The sequence below is a fragment of the Ovis aries genome, chromosome 17 (assembly GCF_016772045.2).
Source record: "Ovis aries strain OAR_USU_Benz2616 breed Rambouillet chromosome 17, ARS-UI_Ramb_v3.0, whole genome shotgun sequence".
Taxonomy (NCBI): Eukaryota; Metazoa; Chordata; class Mammalia; order Artiodactyla; family Bovidae; genus Ovis; species Ovis aries.
Window position 1 is genome coordinate 54,869,412 of NC_056070.1, and position 25,802 is coordinate 54,895,213.

Sequence of the window (25,802 nt, forward strand, 5' to 3'; positions counted from 1 at the left end):
CGTTTGCTTTGGAACATCAGAAGGAGGCCTTCTGTGCAGAAGTCCTGACAGTTTTTGAACAAATACTTCTTTCAATGTTTAATGCATGCTGAACAGTGTTTAGAGCCCTTGACGAATATTATCTCATTTAATTCTCACAACCCTAGCACAAGAAAACTACTACTATCCTGCTTTTACAGTTGAGCAGATTGAGGAGGCACAGAAGGTTAAGTTCAAGGCCATATTGTCAGCAAGCAGCAGAGCTTGAATTCTAATGCAGGACTCAGGTCCATTGGGCACTCATGTCCCTGCTCTTGACTCACTAGGGGCCAGAGGTCCCTCTTCCGGAGTCCATCTCCCAACTCCCTGCCCTGCTCTCAGGGTTCCCCACCTATAGTCATTATGCTTGTGCTTTCCCCTTTATTTTTAAACATCTTAAAACACATCATTGTCAACTCATGGAAATGAATCCAGACTCACAAGCATGAGAGACATAGGTTAGGGTGGCAGGTGGGAGGTTATTAATAACACAGGAAAGATGCCTGTCTCCTGTCCTGGAAAATGAGCACCACCCAGCCATCCATCCCTGGCCCACCCGCCAGAGTCCAGAACTGCGTGGTACGCCCTGTCGTTGGGCCTGCGTTCCGCAAAATGAAATTCTCCGTCCGGGCTGATAATAAGCGGGTATTGATTGCTGCCTTGGTCATTATCAAGATTTATTTAGTCGATATGGCTTCCTCGGTCAATAAATCGTGTCGTTGATAAAGAAAGAAGGGGATAGACTTGTAGGCTTTATTAAAAAAGTTTTTTAGATTTTTTTTTTTTTTGAACTGCTAAATCTAGCCCCTCTTTCGTTGGCTGAATCACCCATACTCTACATTTCATATTTGGCTCCATAAGCTCCTTTCATGGTGAAACTTAACTCATTACTCTGGTTTCTGGAAGGCAAGACTTGGGGCCACAGCTGCTTCTGAAATAGCCTCTGATACTCAGATATCTGTCTCCTCACTCTTCTGGCTTCTTGTCAGTGCTGGGCTAGGAGTCTCTGCCCTGGTTTGTCAGTACCCCATTCTCTCCTTTCATCCTTACAACAGCCTTTTGCAGTAGGCACTAGTGTTGCCCCACTTTACAGATGAGCAAATGGAGGCCAGATTGTTGGGGAGTATCCAGTGCCACAAAGCACTTGAATCTAGTCTGGCCAGTCTTTTCTCTGAACCTGACATATGTTCAGCAAATAGCAAATATTTGTCTAGTATGTGCCATGGGCCCAGCACAGTGTTAGGTGCTGGACATAGAGAGAGTAAGCTAAACAGATTAATGTGTAATTACTGAGATAGAATGGAGGAATGAAATGACCAAATGTTACTAAAATCAAGATGAAGGGGCATCTGTTTATTCAGGGTGGTTACTGAGTAGGTAACATTTAGGCTGAAGCCTGAAAAATGAGGAGCCAGTCAGCAAGGTTCAGGTGGAAGAGACTTTGCAGCTATAGGAACAGTGGTGTGCAAAGGCCCTGAGGTGGGAATCCCCTTGGCACATCTAGGAACTGAAGGAAGGCCAGTATGGCTGGGACAGGATGGTCAAGGAAGGGAAAGTAGGAGATGAGATGAGGTCTGAGTGGGAGGTAGACCCGGTAGACCGTGGTAGGGGATGGATTCAGCTGGATTATATTCTCAGGAAAGTGAGAAGACATTGAAGGTTTCAAGCAGTGGAGAAACAGGATCCAGAGTGTGCTTGGTTCCCCCTGGGTTTAGCCTGATAGGGAACAGTGAAGGAAGGGAGGGAATGTTTGGAAAAGAGATAAAAGAAAGCTTCTCTGACAGTCTGATGTGTTATCTCTGTCCAGAGAGGGTCTTAGTGGTGAGAAGCCTTTGGGTGTGTACAAGTGTATTGAAGACTACATCATTCAAGGAGGGGAGGGTGGGAGAAGGTTTCCATGGCAACATTCCTGATGCCCCAGCAAAGTGGTAGCTGTGCTTCCTTAGGAAGGGAGTGATTATTTCCCTTGTGCAGATGGCCAGCTGGTGTTTTAAAGGCCTCTTATGGCAGGTACACAGTGGCGAAGGGGTGTTGTATTCCCCTCCTCAAAAATGGAACAGGGTCAGGGTGGTGCAGCAGGGCCTGAGTTATGTTCTCAGAAGGGCTCTTTGCACGCTAGCCTTGTGGGTCTGGTTTCTAGCGTGTCTTCAAATGTTGCTTAATAGTAAGGACCACGAAAAGATGAGGTGACTGAAATGGTGTGGATATCAGAGTACAGGCCACACGAGGGTGCTCTGTCCGACCAGGTCCTGGCCGTCATATGTGGAGATCCCGTTGGGTAGGAGAGGGGTTGGATGTCTACCTAGGGTATTATTGGGAGCATGGGCTGGAGTACGCAATAAATAGAGATTTTCTTCCCTTTCTGTCTGTGACCACCCATACATTGGAAGTCTGGCAGGGTTGGTTGTCCAGTTATCTGCCATCATCCGTTCATTCATAGATTTACTCACTTACCATTTTTATCCACCCAGCTGAGTGGTTTATCCAGCTATCTACTTTCTGTTCCTGCTGACTTCATCCATCCATCCATCCAGTCCTCCATATATCTAATTACCCATCCTTCCATCTATCCATTCATTTACCTAGCCAGCCAGCAAGCCATCATGCCCCATCACTCCTCCCGGGACTTTGGTCTCCCAATTTGTTTACCTGTACTGACTCTGGGAAGCATGCTGGTAGTAGCTCAGTGGTGAAGAATCCGCCTGCCAGTGCAGGAGACAGGAGAGACATGAGTTCAGTCCCTGGGTCGGGAAGATCCCCTGGAGCAGGAAATGGCAACCCACTCCAGCATTCTTCCTAGGAGAATCCCATGGACAGAGAGGAGCCTGGCAGGCCACAGTCCATGGGATCACAAAGAGTCGGACACGACTGAAGTGACTTAGCACGACGCACAGACTCTGACCTACCCTACTCTTTTTGACATGTGGAAGCTAGTGAGATTATTTGAAACCCTTGAAGAACCATTTAGAATGGTTCCTTATAGCCTTTGGAGAAGAAGCCCCAGCATGGCCTGGGCTCAGCACAGCTGGCCTCCACCCTCCATACCTGGTCTACAGTAGTGCACGTCTTCTTCTTGATCTTCTGTCTAGATGTTCTATCCGCTGTGGAAAGTAGGTTACTGAAGTCTCTACTATTGTTGAATTATCCAGTTCTTCCTTCCTCTCTGTCAGTTTTGCTCTGTGTTTTGGTGCTCTTTTTATTAGTACATAACTTACTGGAATCACCTTCCGAATTCTACTAGCTTCATTCCAGTGTGTCCTCTGCTCTTGACCTTGACCTTGAGCCGTGCTCTCGGGGCCCTCCATGCTCCGGACTCACGCGTCTGTCTGCATTTTCCTCTGTGCCGCTCCTCCCTGCGCACTGCTGCTCCCCAGCTTGGGACGCTGTTCCCTCTCATCCCCGGTCGCCTCCTCCCTGGCCCTGGGAACTTGCTCAGTGTCACTTCCTCAGGGCAGCTTCCCCGCTCTCCCTCTGGATGGTGGGGTCCATCTCTTCTGCACTTAACATGACAGGCATCACACACAGCTCTAATTAACTACTGCCTCCTTCTGTGAACTCTAAGCTCCATGAGGGCACAGCAGCTTGTCCCCAGAATCTGGCAGCTGCATAGTCGGCCCTCAGAAAGTACCAGTCAGGTGAATAAACGGGTGGATGTGAAGGTCATGTAATTGTGTTTCTGTGTGTGCAACTTTGTCTTCTTTGTGTGTTTCTGAGTATGTTTGTGGGTCTTTGCACATTTATATGTGTGCCTGTCCTTGTGGCTATTAGAATGTTTGTGTCTGTGTATCTGAGTGTGCCTTCGTGTCCTTCTGAGTGTCTTTGAGTATGTGTCTGTGTATCTGCATCGACATATGGGTGACTTGTGTGTGCACTCGTGTGTGTCACTGTCCGTGCAGGCACCTTAGTGTGTATCTGGGTACATTTGTGTGCTCACACTCCCAAGCAGCAGCTCCTTTCGGTCTCCTTGCCATGCAGTTATTTTTTGGCTAGTTTGGTATAGCATTTAATGATTTCCCCAAAGCTCAGCACAGCCCCCAAGCTCACAAGTATTGATCTTGCTGCATTGGCGGTAACTCAGGGTAATGCAGGGTCAGCCGGCAGGTCCTTCTCCTCAGAGCTGGCGGCTGCGCCTGCCCTTCTCCCTAGCCCCAACTTGATCCCTCAGGAGGAAGAAACGTCAGCTTGCTAGCTCAGTTCAGGGGCAGAGTGGGGCTTCTGACAGACAGGTTGTCTCCTCTCTTGCCTGTGTGCTGAAGCCATGCCTCATGCCTCAGTTTCCTCACCTGTGAAATGGGGAAAGCAATAATAGTCACCTCATGGGGTAGAGTACAGAGGAAATGAGGTAATCCATGAAGGGCTCAGCTTGGAGCCTAGCATGTACCAGGCGTTCCGTAAATGTTATTCTATCCCTTGCTGTCATGCCTGCTCCCTATTACCTCTCTCCTCAGTAGTGGGAGTGATGATTTCAGGCTATGGAGGTAGAGAACTAAGGAACTCTCTTCCTTCAAGGGGGTGCGGCTGTCCAAGGGCTGCACACCTGCTCCAGTGAGAGCGACCTGCTAACCCACAAGTGCCCAGAGAAGTCTAGAGGCTCCGCATAAACATACAGCCTTTCCCCAGTAGAGATGGGATTATGCTCCTTCTACAGCTTCTGAAAATCTGCCAGCTGCTTACATGGTCTCCAGCCTCAGCTTTCTGTCTTGCTCCCCAAACTCCTATATCCTTTCTATCCCCAAACTACCACACTCCTTATACTTTGCAGCCTTTGCACTTGCTGTTCCTCTGCCTGAGATACTGTTCCCCTTGTTTTTGCTGGCCCCAGCCCTCCTTCCCTGACTCAGTGCTGAGTTGGGCACCCTCTACCTCCTGCTTGGACATCCCTGGCCTAGGCTGCTTTTCTAGGCCACCGGTTGATTCCCTGGTTTCTTGCTGGTCTCCCTCATCAGATGGTCAACTCATTACTCTGTATTAGCTTCAGTAGCTAGTGTGGCAGTTGGTGAATGGTGAATATGTGGTGCCCGGATCAGAGGTCACAACGTAAAAACTGAGGTTCCTGGCTTCTCTTCAGCAGAAGAGCTAGCATGCTTGGCCCTGCATTTCAGACAGGGCAGCGGTCAGCTGAGACGTGTAATGGGGATGGGAATGGAGAGTGGGTTTCCTATTTTGCACAGCCCCCACTGGGCCCAGTTGTCCCATTGATGCTGTTTGTGCAGCCTCCATAGGCATATGAGTTAGCAGCTTCACTCTAGGGACAAGCTGTGCTGACATAGTGACCGGTGTGGAGGTGATTCTGCCTTCTCTGGCCTCAGTGCAACCATTCTGGAAAATGGGCAGAATTTACATGACCGTTAGGGATGAAAGGAGCGCTAAAGATTTTTGTGTGTTTTTTTTTTTGTATTTTTTTGGTTTTGGTGATAAATTTAATAATTGATCAAAGGTGGCTCTGTGTCAGGCACAGCTCTTAGGCACTTCCTAATAAATATCATTTAAGGACTTTCTGGTAATTCAGTGGCTAAGACACCATGCTCTAAATAGATCCCACATGCTGCAACTAGAGAGTTCACATACTACAGCAAAGATCAAAGATCCCATGTGCCACAAGTAGATCAAGCACAGCAAAATAAATAAAAATATTAAAAAAGAAAACCATCACTTAAATGATGTAATTTCCATAACAGCTCTGTGATATAGACACTATTAATGCTACCGTTTTGCAGAGGAGAAAGTGAGGCACAAAGAGGTCAAGTTACTGGCCCAGGGTCGCTGAGCAGGGTCAGTCTGACTCCAGAGTCCCTCCTATGTTTGTAGGCTCTCTTGCCTCTTGGTATTCCTGGGAATACCCAAAGCAGAGACTGTGCAATTGGGAAGGGACTACATGCAGATGTGCCTTGCAAAGGTCTTATGTGCTGGTGTTTTGTTCACAATGAACAGTGCTGGCTGGCAGGAGTGGAGGCAAGGGCCAGGATTCCGGGGAGTGGGCGCTGATAAGCAGCTGGGATGTCAGGGTGCCAGGAATCAAGGTCAGAGCTGGTGACCGTGCAGGGACTCCTGAGAGGAGCCAGGCCTGTTTTCTGCCCTTCACATCCTGGGGTTGCTGGACCTGGGGCCCCTTGGGCCAGCAGCCTGTGAGCCTCGCTGAACCAGCACTGTCCCTGGGAGGGTGTTCTCAGCCTCTGCAAGCAAGGGGGTTGGTCCCACAGCCCTTGGCCTACTTTGCAAAATTCATCTCTGGAAAAAAATTACTCTCTGAGCAGAGCAGAGCATCTTGGCATCTTGTGGTGGGTGAGGCCTTCTGAGGCCTTCTGCCTCCCCAGAGCAGGGAGGAGAGAAACCCAGGCCCTGCTCCTGCTTCCCTCTTGGCTTCCAAGGTGGGGTGCTCCGGGGAAGGCAGCCCCCTGAGTCCCTAGAGCCAGCCCACCTGCCCCATCAGTGCATGTTCCCTTGCATCCTGCCCAGGATAGCCCGTTTAGTGGGTTGGGGCTGGCCCAGCTGCCAGCAGGTAAGTGGGCTTGGGCCAGGGCATAATTTGTTTCTCTGGGATATATTGATGAGCTGCCCTAATTAAGCATCTTGCTAATGAGAATCAAACCACTTTACTGGAGTCTGGTGGATCAGAGCCTGAACCAGCCATGGGTCCTAGGCAGAGCACTCAGTTGTGTGGGGTCTCAGTTTGTTTTCCACACCATGGTGCTTCCTGTCTTATCTCCCCTCCACACTAGACCCTGTGGTCTGCCGAGTCCTTCCTGTCCCTGCACACAGCAGGTGCTTAGAGATCCCAGGGGCTGTTGAAAGGCGTGGAAGTATTAAGTCTCTCAGCCGTGTTCAATTCTTTGCAGTCCCATGGACTGTAGCCCCCCAGGCTCCTCTGTCCATGGAATTCTCCAGGCACAAATACTGGAGTGGGTAGCCATTCCCCTCTCTAGGGGATCTTCTCAGACCAGGGATCAAGACCAGGGATATGAACTCAGGTGTCCCGCATTGCAGGCAGATAGATTCTTTAGCTTCTCAGCCACCAGGGAAGCAAGCACCCAGGGGCTGTTGAGAGCTGACTAAAGAGGCATTAGGTAGAGGTTAATTATGGCTTTCTTGGCGAGAAGTTCTTATCACTGGCAGTCAGATCCACTATCTGTTTCTCGTCCTGGGCCTCTTCACTAGGTCTGTGAGGAGAGAGAGATTTTGGGGATGAGGATAGTACTTAAAATGTGTGATTTTTTGTCACTGAATCAGTTATTTACTGCTGTGTAACAAACCACCCCAAAACTTACTGGGTAAAATAACTATTTATATTGTGAGTCAGAATCCGAGAGTCAGGAATTAGGACAGAGCCCAGCTGAGTCAGCTGTTTCTGCTCTGTGTTATCTGGAGCTTCAGCTGGGAACATTCACAGTTTGGGGGTAACTCGGCAAGTCACACATCTAGCAGTTGATGCTGGCTGTCAGCTGAGACATCAGCTACCAGCCAGAGCACCGACTTGTAGCCTCTTCGTATGGTCTCTCTGTGTGGACTCTTTGGGCTTCCTCACAGCATGGTGGCCAGATTCCAAGGGTGAATGTCCTGAAGAGAGTGAGGTGAGGAGAAGGCGTTTCCCTAGTCCAGCCTTGGAAGTCGCTAGTGTCATTTCTATATTCTCTGCTGGTCAAGGCGGTTACCAAAGGCCACCCAGGTTCCAAACGAGGGGTTGTAGACCACGCCGCTTGATGGGAGGAGCGTCAAGATCTCAGTGGAGGAAGAGCATGAGGGATATTGTGGTAGCCATCTTTAGGAAAACCGTCTGCTCTATAAGGGGGGCAGTGGTGGTGATTCAGCCCTGAGGGTGGTAGGCCATGAAGAGAGACCAGAGGTTGTGTAAGCGAGGCAGGCGTCACAGAGATGGCAGAGGGAGGGAGTGGCTGTGACCGGAAGTAGTAGACAGGGAGACCTGAGTTGGCCAGAGTCTGCCGTGATGGCAGTGGGCCTGATGGTGCCTGCTCGAGACCGGCAGCACCATCTTTCCTGGCTCTCTGAGCTGCCCCCCTTGAAGGCTTTCGGGGTGATCAGGCTGATTCTCACATGGGGACCCAGGCCTCGCACAGCCCAGGCCCACATCCTCCTTAACTGGCCGCATCTTGTCTCCCCACCCCTGCCCCTGCCATCTTTCTCTCTTCCTGTGGGTCCCCAGGCTCCCCATTCCCCCTAGCAGCCTCCACTTTTTCCAGAAAGAGCGACTCCCACCTCAACAGCCTGGAAGCCCTCCAACTACTGTACTTTTCTTCAAATAAAAGCGGCTAATTAACATTATTCTTTAATTATTGCCTTTATCAACAAGGGGTCTGATTTGTACCAGCAGGATAGTTGCCTTCCCTTAAACTACCCAAGTGAATGCTTCAGTTCCTGGTGCTTTTGAAATGAATTTGATGTCATCTGCCCAGAGTCACTTAATGGGAACGCCTGGGTAATGACTGAACGCGCTAACTCCGTTAGCAGCCCTGGAAGCATGTAATTTGGCCCCTCAGGCAACAGCACTTTTGAAATCTCTGGATAGTTTTGAACTCTCTGTTCTTAATTAAATATGCAATTTTTCACGGTAACCAGGTTAATTCTTTTGTGTTGTGTTGTAATACTGTTAGGAATTTTCATAGTTCTTATTAAACATTATTCAGGCATTGTGAATTCCATAATTAAAAAAAATGAAAAGAACAAAGCTTGATTCACTCCTTTCTTTTCCCTGGCTAATTTATCAAATGAATTTTGCAAATTTTTCTTTCTGTCCCCAGACAGTGTGGCAAGTGTTTTAAAGGGGAAGGATTTAATTGCCCTGTAGGGATTGGCTGGTTATGAAGGATTTGGCTGTTTGATTAGTAAACCCAGTTGGGAATGGTCTAATGCTCCGTGATCTTAAAAATTGTCTGATTGTACCATCTCCAAGGAGGCTTCTCTTTTCGTTATGTAGAGCATCAACTTCACACAAGTGTGGTTACTAGGTAGTAAAGAAGGGGAGAGAAAAAGGTCTGACTTTATTTTAAATTGGGGATCTTGGGAGATTTTTTACCCCCGATTTCCCTCGCTGGGGAGGAAGGGAGAACATAGTAGAGGAACAGAGAGAGAGAGAGAGAGAGAGAGAGAGAGGGATGGAGCAATTCTCAGATTGCAGGTCCAAGAGAAGGTAGAGGAGGGCAGCTGAGAGGGTGGGACCCGAGGGAGCGTTTTGCTGTATCCTTGCAGATGAGGGCACCTGCCATGCTCGCCAGCTGGAGAAGTGCTTATAAGCCAAGGGGGCCCCTCTGCAGGGTTTCTGGGGCAGGAGGGTTACTTTTCCATTTCTGGAGCCGGACCTGGTTTCTGACAAATATTTGCAGACCTCCATCCACTGAGCACGGTGGGTTTGTGAGTGAGAGAGGACCGTGCCCTGCGAATGTCCTGATAAGGCCAGGGCCCTTCTGATGAGGGGCTGCTAGGCAGAGATAGCTGGGCCCTCCTAGTGAGGGGAGTAGGACCACTGGCTGATTCCTGGACCCTTTTGATTTCAGTGAGGGTCCCATTTATGCCTCGGTTATCTTCATCTGCAAAATGAGGCAAGTTATTTCCAACCTCTTCTTTCTTTGCTGGATTTCCACTCCGCCCACCTGCCCCCCAGTCAGGATGCTCTCTGCATCCTAGAGGTGGGGAAGTGGCAGATGAATTTAAGAGGTAATAGGGGTCAGATCACACAGGGCCTTCAGGGCCACAGAATGGAGCTGGATATATATATATATATATTTTTTTACGTTCAAGCTCCTTAGATATTGAAGGAAGGAAGGGATGATTTGGAAGGGATATTACCAAAGAGAAAGTGGGTTGAGGGGGCCTTTGTGCCAGAAAGGGGGCTCTGCCTGGCTGCCCCTCTGTCCCCTGACTGCCTCTTCCCAGATTTAGCATCTTTAGCCCTGAGCTCTGGGAAACTCCGCACCTTGAGGTCACCCTCCAGCTGGTCTGACAGTTGGAGCTGGGGTAGAAGACGCTGGTCACGCCTTCAAGGGTGCTTGAGGGCCTGTGCTGTAGTGGGTTTAAGCAGATGGTTCAGGTTTTCAAGAGAAGCCAGAAACTTGGGTTTTATGAACATTCTTTTAAGATGTAAATGCAGGGAAGAAATTGAAAATAATTAAATGCTGGGCACACAATAGGTTTGCCTATTCATAAATATCGAATTGGACCTGTGGGTCCTGGGTCTTCAAGTCTGTCTCACTGCTTAAGGAGGTTCTAAACTAGTGAAAAGAAACATTTTAGTAGCCTATTTATGACGTGCTTTTCCAGCACCAAGCGCCCTGCTGAGCCCCTGACAAATCTGAGCTCGTTTAACCCTCCCAGTTGGAGGAAGCGGGTTGAATCTTATCTCAGATGGGCAAGACTGAGGGTTGGAGAGGGGTTGCCTGGGGTAAGAATTCCAGGTATCCGTCACAGCTCACATGGTTTTTTTTGGTGAGTAACAGGACTCTGTGTAGAAGGCATGCATCCCCAGGAAACCACGGTGGGGAAGTGGCAGTGACTTAGGTCACATGGTGATGCCCTTGCTTGATTCTGAAGTTAAAACCAAGAGTTGAGGACCCTGAGCTCTACCTTGAGTGAGCTTTATTGAAAAGTGAAATCAGGTCACCACACCCTCTCCTCCACTTAAAAACTTTCAATGACTCCCTGTTGCTTAAGGGATGAAGTCCAAATTTTTACCTTGGCTTACAAGACCTGTTGTGGTTACCTCCTCCCTCGTGCGTCTGTCTCCACCATTTCATCTCTTACTACACTTCTTTGTCACCAGCTCCCCAGCCAGACTTAAATTATTATCAGGTCCACAAATTCCTTACGCTTTCTTACCTCCAGACTTTGCATGTACTGTTCCTCCTGCCCGGGATTCTCTTGCCATCACTCTGCCTGACAAATTTCCCTCATCCTTTACACCTCCAAGCTGGGAGGCTTTCCTGAACCTTCTGGCAGGATCAGGGGGCTTCCCCTGTAATTATTACATCACAGTTCATTGGGATTCCTTGCCTTGTCTGTTTTAAGACCCACAAGGGCAGCGTTTGTGTCTGTGTTGTTGACTCTTGTCACATGCGCAGAATTTGGCACATCTTAGATGCTCAATAAATATCTGCTGATGGCACAACATTTTTGTTGCTCCCAGAAAGTTTTGAGCAACTCTTAAACTTTCAGGACCTCACTGAGAAGTAGGGGTTGAATTTGATGTGAAGATACTGAAAGGAGCAAATTCGACTTCCCTCAGACCCATCCTGGCCCAGCGTACTCTGGGATGTTCCGTTGGAGCCTGTGGCCTCTGTGCAGTGTGGACAAGACAAGGCTGCTTCTCCGAGAGCCAGGGCAGGAGTTAGGCTGTTGCGGCTGCCATCAGGAGCAGAGAGGCTTGATGCCTGCTCTCCCTTTTCTCCCTGTTACCCACTTGATCCTCCAGACGGCCAGGTGTCAGTGATAAAGATGAAGGGAAATGACACGGTAACGTTTCCTCCAACCAGAGGAGCTCGAGGCCTTAGAAAGAAAGCAGGTGATGACACCTGCTCTTTCTCTGCCTTGGGATGCCTCCCCTACTTGGAGAGGGCTCTTGGATTTTCCTCACTGTAGCTGTGTGGAAGCCAGGCTCTGGTTGGTGAGACTGCTTGGAAAGCCACAGGCCCACGGTATCCTCAGCCACAGGCATACACGCATGCACTTACATGTACGCATATGCACATATACTCACTGGCCCATACACACACACACACACACACACACACACACACACTCCTTGCCAGTTCTGCATCTCTAGGATCCCTGCACACATATGTACATACACTCACTGGTGTGTACACACACACACACGCACACACCCCTTGCCAGTTCTGCATCTCTAGGATCCCTGCACATGTGTACATACACTCACTGGTATGTATACACACACGCACACACACACACCCCTTGCCAGTTCTGCATCTCTAGGATCCCTGCACATGTGTACATACACTCACTGGTATGTACACACACACACACACATGCACACATTCCTCTCCAGTTCTGCATCCCTAGGATCTTTGCACACATATGCACATATACTCACTGGTGCGTATACACACACACACACACACACACACACACACACACACACATTCCTCCCCAGTTCTGCATCCCTAGGATCCCCGCATGCAATAGCACCATGTCTTCTTTTTCCTGCCGTCTCTGCCTTCTTTTTCCTGTTTTCCTTCCTGAGTTGTTAGAGGACCAAGAGGAGCTGAAGAAAGCTTTTTGGTTTGTGGGGTAGGGAGGAAGGCATTGGCCACAGAGGATTATCAGGGAATCCTGTGACTGAAAGGAAAAGAAGGGATTTAAAAAATTAATTTCATCTTATAAAAGGCGTATTGCCACGTGGAGGATTTTAAAATGAGAAAAGAAGAGGAAGAAGACGCCAGCACAGGCTCCCCTTAGCGCTTCAGTGTGCCTCCATCTGCTCTTCCTGGTTTGCCGTCAGGAGTGTGGCTACTTCTGTTTCGTGGTCTTTTCATTCAACACTGGCATTGGCCTTTCCCACATCATCGTTGTCTTCAGATCAAGTGTTTCACTGGTCTAATATTCCATGAAGTGAATGGACCACTCTCTCCTCAGCCAGACCATGTCCCCGGGCATCTCTAGGTGTTTTTTAAAACACTCCAGTGATGGAAAAAAAATTGCATTTCTGGTTTTATGTCTTTGGCTCTTTTCTCAAGACCAAGAATCTGGCTCCAGAGTCAAGCAGTCCTGGGTTCAAATTCTGTCCCTGTCAGTGAGACTCCAGGCCAGTGCTCTCTCCTGTGTGCCTCAGCTTCTCTGTCTCTCAGAGCCTCAAAGCCTCTCTCAGGAAGTATTGTTGGATTAGATCAGTGAATTGGCCTGAAGCATTTAACTGAGGATTAACACATAGCAAGCTCGTGTGCAGCCCATAGCAAGTCTGTTTCATTCACTCTTCTTCCAGCACTTGTGCCTAGCGTGCCGGGGCTTCTCACTTAACCCTTTTCAAATGAATGTGATGGACACACTCATGTGTTGGTGTGTATGTTTCTGTTGAAGACTCTTGTGTAGAAATATAGATGTACACACACACAAACACTCTCAACACTCAGCCAAACCAAGGAAAGGGCACAGAACTATTCTGGTTGAGGATCCACAAGCATTTTATTATGATTAAATATTTATTTGGTGCTTGTAATGTGAGTGTGACACTTTGCAATAGATAAGACAGGGCCACATAGAAAAGGCTTGAAAGGCTATGAGGTCCAGCTCAGTGAAGAAACAGCCAAAGGAAGTAGTAGGGGAGGGGCTGGGGCTCAGGAATTTATTCACTCAATCAGTCATCTGTGTTTATCCAGCACCTACTATGTGCCAGGTCCCGGGCTATGCCCTTGTGATGCCCTGGTGATCAACACTGACATGCTGTCTGCCCTGATGGCACTGTTGGTCTCTACAGTGCTTAGAAGTGAAATCCCTCAAGAGACTGACATTAATCAAATAATCACACATATTTAAAATTGCAAACCCTGTAAAAGGCTGTGGAGGAAATGGTCTAGGAATGATGATACTGTATAACAGATTTAATCCGGGAGTTAAGGAAGGACTCCTGAGTTAGCCAAGTGAAGAGGGGCCACAGTCATCCAGGCAGAAGAAGGCAGCAACACAGGCAAAGGTCCTCGGGTGGGAAGACACACCTCTGGTTCTGAGAAGTGTGGCTGAGGTGGGCTAGACAGGACTGACTCAAATGGGGCTCATAGACCCTGCTGAGGTCTTTATTCTGAAATAGAGGGGAGCTGTGACTGGGTGAAGTGGGCATTGGAGGGGCGAAAGAGGAGAATTGGAGGGGTTTAAGGGCCTTGAGGCCAGGGTGGGGGGAGTGCCTAGATAAGGAGACTCAGCTGCACCCACCACCCTCCCCTAGCTGGAAAGTGCATGCCTGGCCTTTCCAGGCATCCAGAAAATATCAGTGCACAGGATGGAACAGGTCAAGGCAGGGACAGGAATAGAGTGATTTTTCTGGACAGATGGGGAGAGGAGCAGGAGAGGCCTCACCACATTCAGATATATGCTTTCTTTTTGCCACTTACATTTACCTAGGGGCTTGTGAAAAGAGAAAGATCCAAAAGAAAAAAAAAATCCACCAGATCCAACATTGCTTCAGGCATGCAGCCTGAGGGAACAAGTATTTTTTTCTCCAATATTTGTGCATGTTTGAGTGTGTGAAATGCTGTGCTGAAACTCTACGTCCTTCCAGAATAGGGAGCTCTGGGCCTTTGGGGCTGTCAGGAGGTGGGCACCGTCACTCCCCACATTTCTGATGAGGGCTGGCATAGCGGGGCCCGCCCTCTGCAAAATGGTAGGCTTCTGTTTTCCATCTGCTTTGTGTTCCAGTAACTCAAGCATGGCCCGCCTCGGGGGCTGGAGGTTCCCAGGCAGGCTGGTCTCTGGAATGGTGGCATTCCCGAATGAGAGATTCAGAGGCAGGGAGTCCAGGGGATTTGGCGGCTGCCCCTGCATAGTGATATTCTGTGCCTCACACATTCTTATTAGCATCGTAATCACTCCAAAATACTGATTCATTATCGCACTCCAAGCTGCAGACTGAGGCAATGGGGTTTAATAGTTCCATATGAGCCATTCTGGGCTGTTGAGTAAATATTGCTCATTCTGAAAAATTGGGTAAATGTGTGTTTACGCTGGAGATGAGCAAAGCAGCAGCCAAGTAGGTAGTTGGTGTCTGGGCTGGCGCCAGGCAAGGTGGTGGGGGACAGGGTAATGCTCACACTCCGAGAAGTGTCCTATTCATGTCTGGCTGGCCTTAAAATATTTTTCTGGACATGAAGATTGGGATTAGGAGGGAGCTTTGCCCTGAAATGAGAGTAGAAGTACCCTCATGTTTATTGTGCATAGAAATGGCTCCAGGGTAGATAGGAAAGACCCCAGGCCCTCCAAACTTGTATAGATAACTAATTGTTTTCAGAACTGGATGGCTGCTTACTACATGCAGCAGGAGGCACTGTGGCAGGGGTTAAAGCGTGCAGGTGAGTGGGTTCCACTCTGAGGTTCTTGTTCTGCCACTTGTTAATTGTGGGACCCCAGACAAGTTACTTGACCCTTCTGTAGCCTCAGTTTTCTCATCTGTAAAATGGGGATGATAAAAAGTACTTCCTCAAAGGCCTGGAAAATCCCATGGACGGAGGAGCCTGGTGGGCTGCAGTCCATGGGGTCGCTAAGAGTTGAACACGACTGAGTGACTTCACTTTCACTTTTCACTTTCATGCATTGGAGAAGGAAATGGCAACCCACTCCAGTGTTCTTGCCTGAAGAATCCCAGGGACAGGGGAGCCTGGTGGGCTGCCGTCTATGGGGTCACACAGAGTCAGACACGACTGAAGCGACTTAGCAGCAGCAGCAGCAGCAAAGGATTGTGTGGGATTTAAACAAGCACATTCTTACAAATTGCAAATGGTGCTTAACATCATGCACGAGAAATGTTAGTTATTAACAGGGTTCTGGTGTGGTGCGGCAAGAAGGTTTGCATTTGGATCTGGCTATCTGTGGGGTTCTTCGGCTTTGGGAATCTGATGAAAGCTATGTATCCTCTCTTCAGGAGCACTGTTGATTGAGACACAGCATTTTGCATGTAGTTTCAGGAGGTTGTTGGCTTCTCCATATTTAGCTGGGAACTGCAAGTTATGAGCTCCCAGCCCCTACTGTGGATCATCCTGTTGCAGAGTGGAAGTGAGTCAGATGCTCTAGAACCTTCTAGAACTAGGTTTTGGCCAAAGCCTAGGTTTCATCCTGGCTCTCTTTCATATTTGCTGTATAAAGTTAGGAAGATGAAGAAACATTTTTGAGCCTCAGTCTCATACTTGATATGGAGTTCTTCATGTGAAAAGGATTTGGACCATGTGAAAACACTTGGCCCAAAGCCTGGCGCACAGTGGATCTCACACTTGATTGACCTCAGAGTTGCTAAATGTAAGCTCTGCCCCTCTGTTACATTTATAAGCTGTATATTACAATCCCTTTATCTGAAGTTCTTATATCTGATTCTGCTAGTTGTGTCTATTTATCCTCACACATACTAGACTGTTTCCCTGTGTGTTTTGTAATTTTGGATTTTAAGCTCATCTTTAGGAGAATTGAATCTCTGGGAATTTTGTGTGGCCTGGGTGACCTCTAGAGTAGAAGTTGGCCAGCTTTTTCTGTAAAAGGCCAGGTAACAAATATTCTTAATATTGTGGGTTCTGATGCAACAACTCAGCTCTGCTGTTGTGCAACAGAAGCAACCAGAAATAAGTAACTGAATGGATGTGGCTGGATTTAGCCTGCAGGCAGGTAGGATTTGGCCCTGCGGGTCATAGTTGGCTCACTCCTGCTCTAGAGATTTTGTATTCACTTTTGCTTAGTGTCCAGGGGTATTACTAGAGGAAAATTACTTTTTTATATTAATTGCTTGATTGACAGCAATGGTTCTCCAAGTGTGGCCCATGGACCATCTGAGAACTTAGACATGAAAATTCTTGGTCCCATCCCTGATCTTCTGAATTAGGAATTCTGGGGGTAGAGCGCGGAAATCTGGGTGTCCAGGTGATGCTGGTGTACACAAGTCTGAGAACTTAAGGGCAGTATAAAATTGACCTGTGAACCCATATGAGGGCAGACCTTTGGTTATGAATTACCAGGGAAAACTGCTTTTTTTGGTTTTCTAATCTAGAAACAGGGCCAAGACAGATCAAATCCCATTGTCCTCTTCTTTCTGCGTTAGTGGATAGATGTGTTCTGACCCACTCTCACTGAGGGTGAAGATCTATGGACTAAAATGGGCGCCCGTCCCACCCTTTCATTGTCCGGGGCACTGAAGTATTAGTTCACATACTTGGCAGTCTGATTTTCAGTTTCCTCTTTAGCTTTGGCCCTTGAGAATTTCTCTTAACTTTCTCACTGAGCTGACCTATATACTCAAAGGGGTGTTGGTATGTTTCATCCATTATTTCTGGATATTTTGTAGTGCGCGCATTTCAGGTTATCTTGTCTCCGTATTACTAGACACGAAGTCCTTCCAGTGTCGTGGAAGGTTGAGTTTCTCCTTTGGGATCCTTCTTATAATGTCTGGCAGCGCCTCTGCTTCTCAGGTGATCTGACACTTGTCACTTGCCCGGACTCAAGGCCCACTTTGTCACTCCGTAGTCACAGGGAGTATCACTCTCTGGCCACAGAGACCAGGGGCCGAACATCCCCTGGGGAGCCTCTCCATCCTAACTTTTTCTAGGGTTTGGATCCAGTTCAGCCAGTATTTGTTGATCACCCACTGGTGGCAGGCCCAGTGACGGAAGGGGGTTCAGCTCTGTACAGGTGACAAGTATCTCTGTGCTAGAGGGTACAATTCTGTGGTCATTGTATCTGGGAGCCTGCCTCTGTCCCCTTGTGCTTCTTTAAGGGAGATTGACTCTTTTAAGTGTTTTTCTCTGAGGGTCAGAATGGGGTCAGTATTAAGAATGCTAACTTTGAATTATTAGAGAAATGCAAATAAAAATTGCAGTGAGGTTGGGACTTCCCTGGTGGCCCAGTGGTTAAGAATCCGCCTTTCAATGCAGGGGATGTGGATTTGATCCCTGGTCACGGAGCCAGGATCCCACCTGGTGCAGAGGCCACTAAGCCAACTACGGAGCCCAAGTGCTCTAGAGCTCGTGTGCTGCAACTAGAGAAAACCCTGCACAAAGAGCCCGCTTACCACAACTAAGATGCAGCCAAATCAGTTCAGCTCAGTTCAGTCGCTCAGTCATGTCCGAAGCCCTGCAACCCCGTGAACCGCAGCATGCCGGGCCTCCCTGTCTATCACCAGATCCCAGAGTCCACCCAAACTCATACCATTGAGTCGGTGATGCCATCCAACCATCTCATCCTCTGTCGTCCCCTTCTCCTCCTACCCTCAGTCTTTCCCAGCATCAGGGTCTTTTCAAAGGAGTTAGCTCTTCGCATCAGGTGGCCAAAGTATGGAACAATAGACTGGTTCCAAATAGGAAAAGGAGTGCGTCAAGGCTGTATATTGTCACCCTGCTTATTCAGTTTATATGCAGAGTACATCATGAGAAACACTGGGCTGGATGAAGCACAAGCTGGAATCAAGAATGCTGGGAGAAATATCAATAACCTCAGATATGCAGATGACACCTCCCTTATGACAAAAAGTGAAGAAGAACTAAAGAGCCTCTTGATGAAAGTGAAAGAGGAGAGTGAAAAAGTTAGCTTAAAGCTCAGCATTCAGAAAATGAAGATCATGGCATCAGGTCCCATCACTTCATGGCAGCCAAATAAATAAACACTTTTTAAAAATTACAGTGAGGTAATTATCGGGAGAATATCAATAACCTCAGATATGCAGATGACACCACCCTTATGGCAAAAGTGAAGAACTAAAGAGCCTCTTGATGAAAGTGAAAGAGGAGAGTGAAAAAGTTAGCTTAAAGCTCAACATCCAGAAAATGAAGATCATGGCATCTGGTCCCATCACTTCATGGGAAATAGATGGGGAAACAATGGAAACAGTAACAGACTTTATTTTAGGGGGCTCCAAAATCACTTCAGATGGTGACTGCAGCCATGAAATTAAAAGACACTTGCTCCTTGGAAGAAAAGCTCTGACCAACCTAGACAGCATATTAAAAAGCAGAGACATTACTTTGCTAACAAAGGTCCATCTAGTCAGAGCTATGGTTTTTCCAGTAGTCACGTATGGATGTGAGAGTTGGACTATAAAGAAAGCTGAGTGCCGAAGAATTGATACTTTTGAACTGTGGTGTTGGAGAAGACTCTTGAGAGTTCTTTGGATTGCAAGGAGATCCAACCAGTCCATTCTAAAGGAAATCAGTCCTGAATATACATTGGAAAGACTGATGCTTTAGCTGAAACTCCAGTACTTTGGCCACCTGCTGCAGAGAACTGACTCATTTGAAAAGACCCTGATGCTGGGAAAGATTGAAGGCAGGAGGAGAAGGGGACGACAGAGGATGAGATGGTTGGATGGCATCACTGACCTGATGGACATGAATTTGAGCAAGCTCTGGGAGTTGGTGAAGGACAGGAAGCCTGGTGTGCTGCTGTCCATGGGGTCACAAAGAGTCAAGCATGACTGAGCAACTGAACTGAATGAGGTACTCTCTCATACCAGTCAGAATGGCCATCATTAAAAAGTCTGCAAATAAATGTTAGATAGGGTGTGGAGAAAAGGGAACCCTCAGCGGTGTTGGTGGGAATATAATTTGTTATATCACTGTGGAAAACAGTATGGAGGATCCTCAAAAAAAAAAAAGAAAAATAGAGCTGCTGTATGATCCTGCAGTCCCACTTCTGGGCATATATCTGAGCAAAACTTTGATTCCAAAAGATACATGCACCCCAGTGTTCATTGTAGCACTGTTTAAAATAGCTAAGACATAGAAATAACCTAAATGTCCGTCTACTGATGCCTGGATAAAGACGATGTGGTACATATATACAGTGAAATACGGCTGAGTCATAAAGAAGCATGAAATAATGCCATTGGTAGCAACACCGACGGACCTCGAGATTACCTTACTAAGTGAAGTAAGAAACAGAAAGACAAGTATGACATCACTTATAGGTGGAGTCTCAAACAGGACACAAATGAAACAAAAAGATTCACAGACGTAGAGAACAGACTTGTTGCCAAGGGGGAGGAGCAGTGGCAGAAAGATGGATTGGGCGCTGGGGATTAGCAGATGCAAACTATTATACAGAGAATGGGAAAGAACAAGGTCCTGTAAAGCACAGGAAACTATATTCAGTATCCTGTGATAAGCCATAGTGGGAAAGGTTTTTTTAAGGTATATATATTTATAACAATCACTTTGTTGTACAGAGGAAATTAACAACATTGTAAATCAACTATACTTCAATTTAAAAAAAAAAAAAATACTAGCTTTGACATCTACCAGAGTCAGTTTCAACAACCAACTCTGCCTCTTAACAAGCTCTGTGTGTGTGTGTGTGTGTGTGTGTGTGTGTGTGTGATCCTGGGCAAGGGAGGCTCTTTGCCTCTCTGAGCATCAGCTTCTCTGACCGTAAAATGGGTTGACAGAGGGTTGCTGTAAGGATCAAGTGAGATTATTCATGGAAGGCACTTGGCAGAGCACTTGGTACCTTGTGAGTGACCAGTGGATTTTGCCCAGTGTTTGTGATCCAAATGGCTATCATGAGTCTATCTCTCGTGATAATGGACTAGAAGTCAGGCTGGGGAGAGGTCAGTCAGGTGCTCACTGACATGACAATATCAGGCAGCAGTCAGGCATCGCTGCTCAGCACGCAGCAGATACACCTTGGGGTGTCTGCCCGGCTGTTCCCCATTCCTGTGATGACCTTCTTCTTGCTTTCTGCCTCCTCCCCTCAGTCATGTGACTCAGTCTGGAGAGGAGGGGGAGCTGCCAATCAGAATACTCCATCCCCCTGACTAAGGTGACTGGTCCCTACTCAGGGGTATGTCACATGACTCAAGCTGGGCCAATCAAAGAGTGCCCCCGGATTTTTCAACTGAAGCAGAGAGGGTAGTCTCTGTTTTCTCTCTAGCTGAGCTGCTAGAAGGAAGGAAGCCTAGAGCTGCCTGTAGCCAGGATTGCCGACAGCCTCATGGGGACAGAGTGAAGCCAGCCTGTAAGGAGAGGCTGAGTCAGGATATGGAGAGAGACAGACTCTGGTTGAATTGTCCCAGAGGCCACCTTCTCTGTCTCTTAGTAGTTTGATTACAGGAGCCCACTTTGTGTTTTTTGTTTGTTTTCTGGATTCTGGGGGAGATGGGAATGTTAGGCTCTTTGACTTAATTTCTGCTGCCTGCAACCAGAAATACCCTCCAAAACAGTTCTGCCTATGCAGTGTCCTGGGAACTCTTGGCCACTCCATTCCCCATGGCCAGATTTCTACAAGGTGAACCAGACATGTGCCACACCGGCCACCCGGCCTGGTGCTTTCCTGCCTGGTGGTGCAGGATGTTCCCTGTTGTTTGAAAAACATCACGCAGAGGAGGAAGGAACAGGTAGGCCACATGATGTGCCTGGACACAGCTCTGGGCAGAATTGCACTGATTGCAGGAACTTTTGGAGAGGGGCTGGGCAGTGCCCCAGCCACGGTTGTGTCAGTAAACTACCCAGAGATAAGCTCCCACATGGAGCATCAGGAGATATAGGCTGTTCCTTCCCTCCGGGTCACAGATTCTCTTCAGAGAAGCCCTTGGGGACCCCCTAGCAGGCACGAGTCACCTGCCCTCCTCACTAGTCACACGTAAGCCCAGCAAGTCTGGCTCGTTGAGAATGGATTGTGCTTACTCTTTAAACATGGCCCACAGACTCCCACAAAGTCCCATACATACATCTTCCTGAGCCCACCACACCTGCTGACATTCAGCACAGTTCTCCCCTCTCATCCTTGATCTCAAAAAAGATCATCTTGAAAAAGATTGTTTTGTGTGCAGTTTACCCAAATGCCACTTTTTCTCATTTTTGCCAGAGTTGCTCTTTTCCCACCCCTTCCTTTGATTTCTTTCTTGGATTTGCTCTTGGGTTGGCTTCCTTAAACCAAAATAACTCTCACAATGCACGCGGAGAGCGCTTCCTGTGGGTGAATGACATCTGTATGAAAAGACCGCAAAGCTGCCGATTTCTGTCCTTTGAAGACGCTTGTCAGCCAGTGCCGCGGTGGAGTGTCAGACGTCACCCGGGGTGACTGTGGAGACACCGGCAACAGCTTTTTTTTCCAGAAAGGCTTCAGCCCAAACTTTAGGCTCTCTGGGGACCCAGGAGCAGCATCCATTTTCTGAAGAGATTAAAGGCGATGCTGGTTGGAGCAGCTGGTATTTTCCACTGCGTTCCCAGCAGGGCCCTGCAGCAGTGCTTTGTAGCTCACCTGCTCTGCCTTTCCTGGTTCAACTCTGTCCCCTTCTTTCTTGACTTGTGTGCCTTCTCGGGGGTCTGCTAGCTCCGGGCAGACCCCTGAGAGGAGAGGAGAAGGGGTGCTGACATGGCATCGTGGCTCTCCTATGGGAGAGTAGGGGGGGAATCTCATGTTTAAGAATGTAGCTCTGGTGGGGACATGCAGTTTCTCAAGGCAGGAGCCTGCTGTGCCCCCCTTTGCCTGGCAGAGTAGTAAAGCTATCCTTTTCTAATTCACCCCTGCCCACCCCCCAAAAAAAGAATTAGCTCTAGAGTCAGGCCTGGTCTGAGTTCGTATCTCAGCTCTGCCATCCTCACTGAGCCAACCTTGTCAGTTCTCTGAGCCTCACAGTTTTCCCATCTGTCCAGTACAGGTAAAGCAGTTCACACTCCCTTGTGTGCTGCCTGGCACGTAGCAAGTGCTCAGTGAAGTTTAGCTGCTGTGCACCTCTCCAGGTTCACCCTGGCTGACCCTCCCTGATGGCCCGTCATCGCTCTTTAAGACTTCCTGGTTGATAGCCCCTCTACCCCCAAAGTTGGTCAAAATAAAACTTGATTTATTTCTATAGTGATGTTTTTTCCAGTAGTCATGTAGAGATGTGAGAGTTGGATCATAAAGAAGGCTGAGTGCCGAAGACTTGGTGCTTTCGAGTTGTGGTGCTGGAGAAGACTCATGAGAGTCCCCTGGACTGCAAGGAGATCAAACCAATCGATCCTAAAGGAGATCAAGCCTGAATGTTCATTGGAAGGACTGATGCTGAAGCTCCAATACTTTGGCCACCTGATGCGAAGAGTCAATTCATTGGAAAAGACCCTGATGCTGGGAAATATTGAAGGCAAAAGGAGAAGGGGGCGGCAGAGGATGAGATGGTTAGATGACATCACTGACTCAATGGACTTGAGTTTGAGCAAGCTCCAGGAGATGGTGGAGGACAGAGGAGCCTGGCATGCTGTAGTCCATGGGGTCACAATATAGCGACTGAACAACGCAAATTTTGTTCTTACTGTGTCTGTGTTCCTGTCAAAAGCAAGTCCCCTGATTCCCTTCCCCCAGCCTCTTTACCCCTATACATTTTTTTCCCTCTGTCCATCGTTCTGGCATAGTACAGTGCTGATTGCAGTATCAAATTTGGAGAATGGCAAACTTCCATGAGCATGGGGGCAGGCAGGTAACATCAGTGGTGGGTTCAGCCCTGGGTAAGCAGGAGGAAGTTTGGTAGGGGAGCAGGAGTGCCAGACAGCTGGGGATATCTGGCCCTGCGGCAGGGGTTTCAAATTGTTTACAACGCTGGGCTGGACAGATGAAATTCCCGACTGCTGTCTGGCTGTGGCCCAGACCTGGGTTATAGTTCCAGCTGCTCCCTGCCCTCACCACGACTGTGAGCTCCTTGAGGGCAAAGAGGCCCCCTCCCACCTCCCCCCACTGCCACCCCAAGGGCCCCATGCTGGGGATGGCACATGGCAGGGGTCAGCAAATTTCTGATGAATAAACAGCGTATGCTGTTGACCTACTCATTTATTTTTAAACAAATAATAAAGTATGTTCAATGTGGAAATTGTAGGAAGGTACACGTAAGCAAAAAGAAGAAAATGAAAATCACCTGTTTCTGAGATAAATCTGTATCATGATTTCTTTAGATTTTGTTTTTTATAACAAACATACAGAAAAGGACATGGGTCATACATCTTCAGCTCAATGACTTGTCACAAACATGGAACCATCACTCAGATTAAGAAATAGAACTTCCCTGGCCCCTACCCCAGAAGGCCCATCCAGCCCCTCCCGGCCACGGCCAGCCATGCCCCAGGGTGACCCATCCTGACTCCTAACAGCACGTGTTAGTTTTCCCTGTTTGTGAACTTCGTGTGAGAGGAATCACCCAGCATGTGCTCTTTTCTGTATGGCTTCTTTCACTAACATTATGTTCTTGAGATTCATCCGCATTGTTGAGTGTAGCTGCAGTTCATTCACTCTCGTTCTCATCTAGCGTTCCGTTGTGTGAGGAGGCCACAATTTATTCATCCATTCTCCTGTGGATGGGCATTTGGGTGGCTTCCAATTTGGGGCTCCTACTAACAGCACCTCTAGGAACTTTGGTGCCTGAGTGTCTCTTGGTTGAACTGGTGCACATGTTTTTCTTGAGTGTAAATCAAATTTCTAGATCTTGACACAGTTGACATGCGGGTCTGGATGGTTCTTTGTGGTGGGGGCTGTCCTGGGCATTGGAGGATGCTTAGTAGCATCCCTGGCCTCTGCCCACTAGGTGCCAGTAGCATTCCCCAAGTTGTGACAATCAAAAGGGTCCCCAGTGTCCCCTCAGGGGTAGGCAAAATTGCCTCTGGTGGAGACCCAACGTTTGTATCAAGGCATGGATTGCTGGTTACAGGGAATTATTTGCATAGCTTCAGTATAGTGTATGCCAGCATTTCCCCCAAAGTGGTTGTTTCAGTTTATACTTCTGCCTGCTGTGTGTGACCTAACCATTTCTAATGCCTGTATTATAATTAATATGTAAATTTTATGTAATGAAGTCAGATGTAAATATTACTCCACCTTATAATAGATTGCATGAGTTAAGTCTTTTGTATCTTTTTTTATTTATTTTTCCATTAGAGAACATTAAGATGATTAAATCTGTACTTACCTCTGGAATCTAACTTTTGTTCAATCCCTGGCTCTGCCTCTCTCTAGCCATGTGGCTTTGACTGAGTGACTTCACCTCTTTGTGCCTCAGTTTCCTCTTTTGTCAAATGGGAACAATAATACTGGCCTCTGTTGTTGGAAGATTACACTAATTCATTAATGTGAGGCAGGTGGAAGAGGGCCTGGCACCTGGCGAGTGCTGTGTTGATGACTATTAGCCATGTAGCGGCTGTAAATATTCCCTTGTGCGGATGAACTATGGTTTATGTCAGTTCTTTGGTGTGGAATGGTAAATGGTTTTCAGTTTGGGTTGCCAGATTTTGCAAAAACCAAAAAATGGTAATACTTAGTTACATTTGAACTTCAGATAAACAATTGATTTTTAATCCAAGTATATCCTGAACAGGGCTTCCAAGGTGACACAGTGGTAGAAAACCTGCCTGCCAGTGCAGGAGATACAGATTCAGTCTCTGGGTCGGGAAGGTCCCCTGGAGGAGGAAATGGCAACCCACTCCAGTATTCTTGCCTGGAAAACTCCATGGACAGAGGAGCCTGGCGGGCTACAGTCCATGAGGTCGCGAAGAGTCGAACATGATTGAGCACAAACACACGGTACCGGGTATACCCTGTGCAGGGACTTTCCTGGTGGCCCGGTGGTTAAGAATCTGCCTTCCAGTACAGGGGATGTGGATTTGAGTCCTGGTTGAGGAACTAAGATCCCACATGCTGTGGGGCAACTAAACCCACGTGCCGCACACTACAGAGCCCACGTGCTCTGGAGCCTGCATGCCACGGTGAAGGTCCCGTGTACCCCAGCAAAGACCTGACGTAACATAAATAAATATTTTAACAAGTATATCCTGTGCAATATTTGATGTTTTTATACTTTTAAAAATTGTTATTTATCTGAATTCAAATTGATCTGGTGTCCTGTATTTCATCTAGTTGTCCTCTTTCATTTCGGGTCTTTTCTCTTTTGAGCATCCCAGTGATTGGCATTCTGGAAGCTGCATCTTTGCACACAGATAAGGTTTCCCAAACTTGGCTTCTCAACTGAACCACCTGGGGGCTTGTTAAAGTGCAGAATCCTGGCCCCACCCTACATCTCTTGAAACTGAGTCCCCAAGGCTAGGTTGCATCTGAATTTTTAACCAAGGCCCCAGGTGACTCAGAACGTAGACTTTAGGGTAAACTCCTGCTCAACAATGTTTCTGATG

The 25,802-nt window shown here is 47.8% G+C and overlaps 1 protein-coding gene across 2 annotated transcripts in view; it reads left to right on the forward strand.

Annotated features, from left to right (window-relative positions):
• CUX2 (cut like homeobox 2) overlaps nucleotides 1-25,802 on the forward strand; it is a 275,147-nt gene that overhangs the window by 14,498 nt on the left and 234,847 nt on the right. The gene's annotated exons all lie outside the window — the stretch shown is intronic.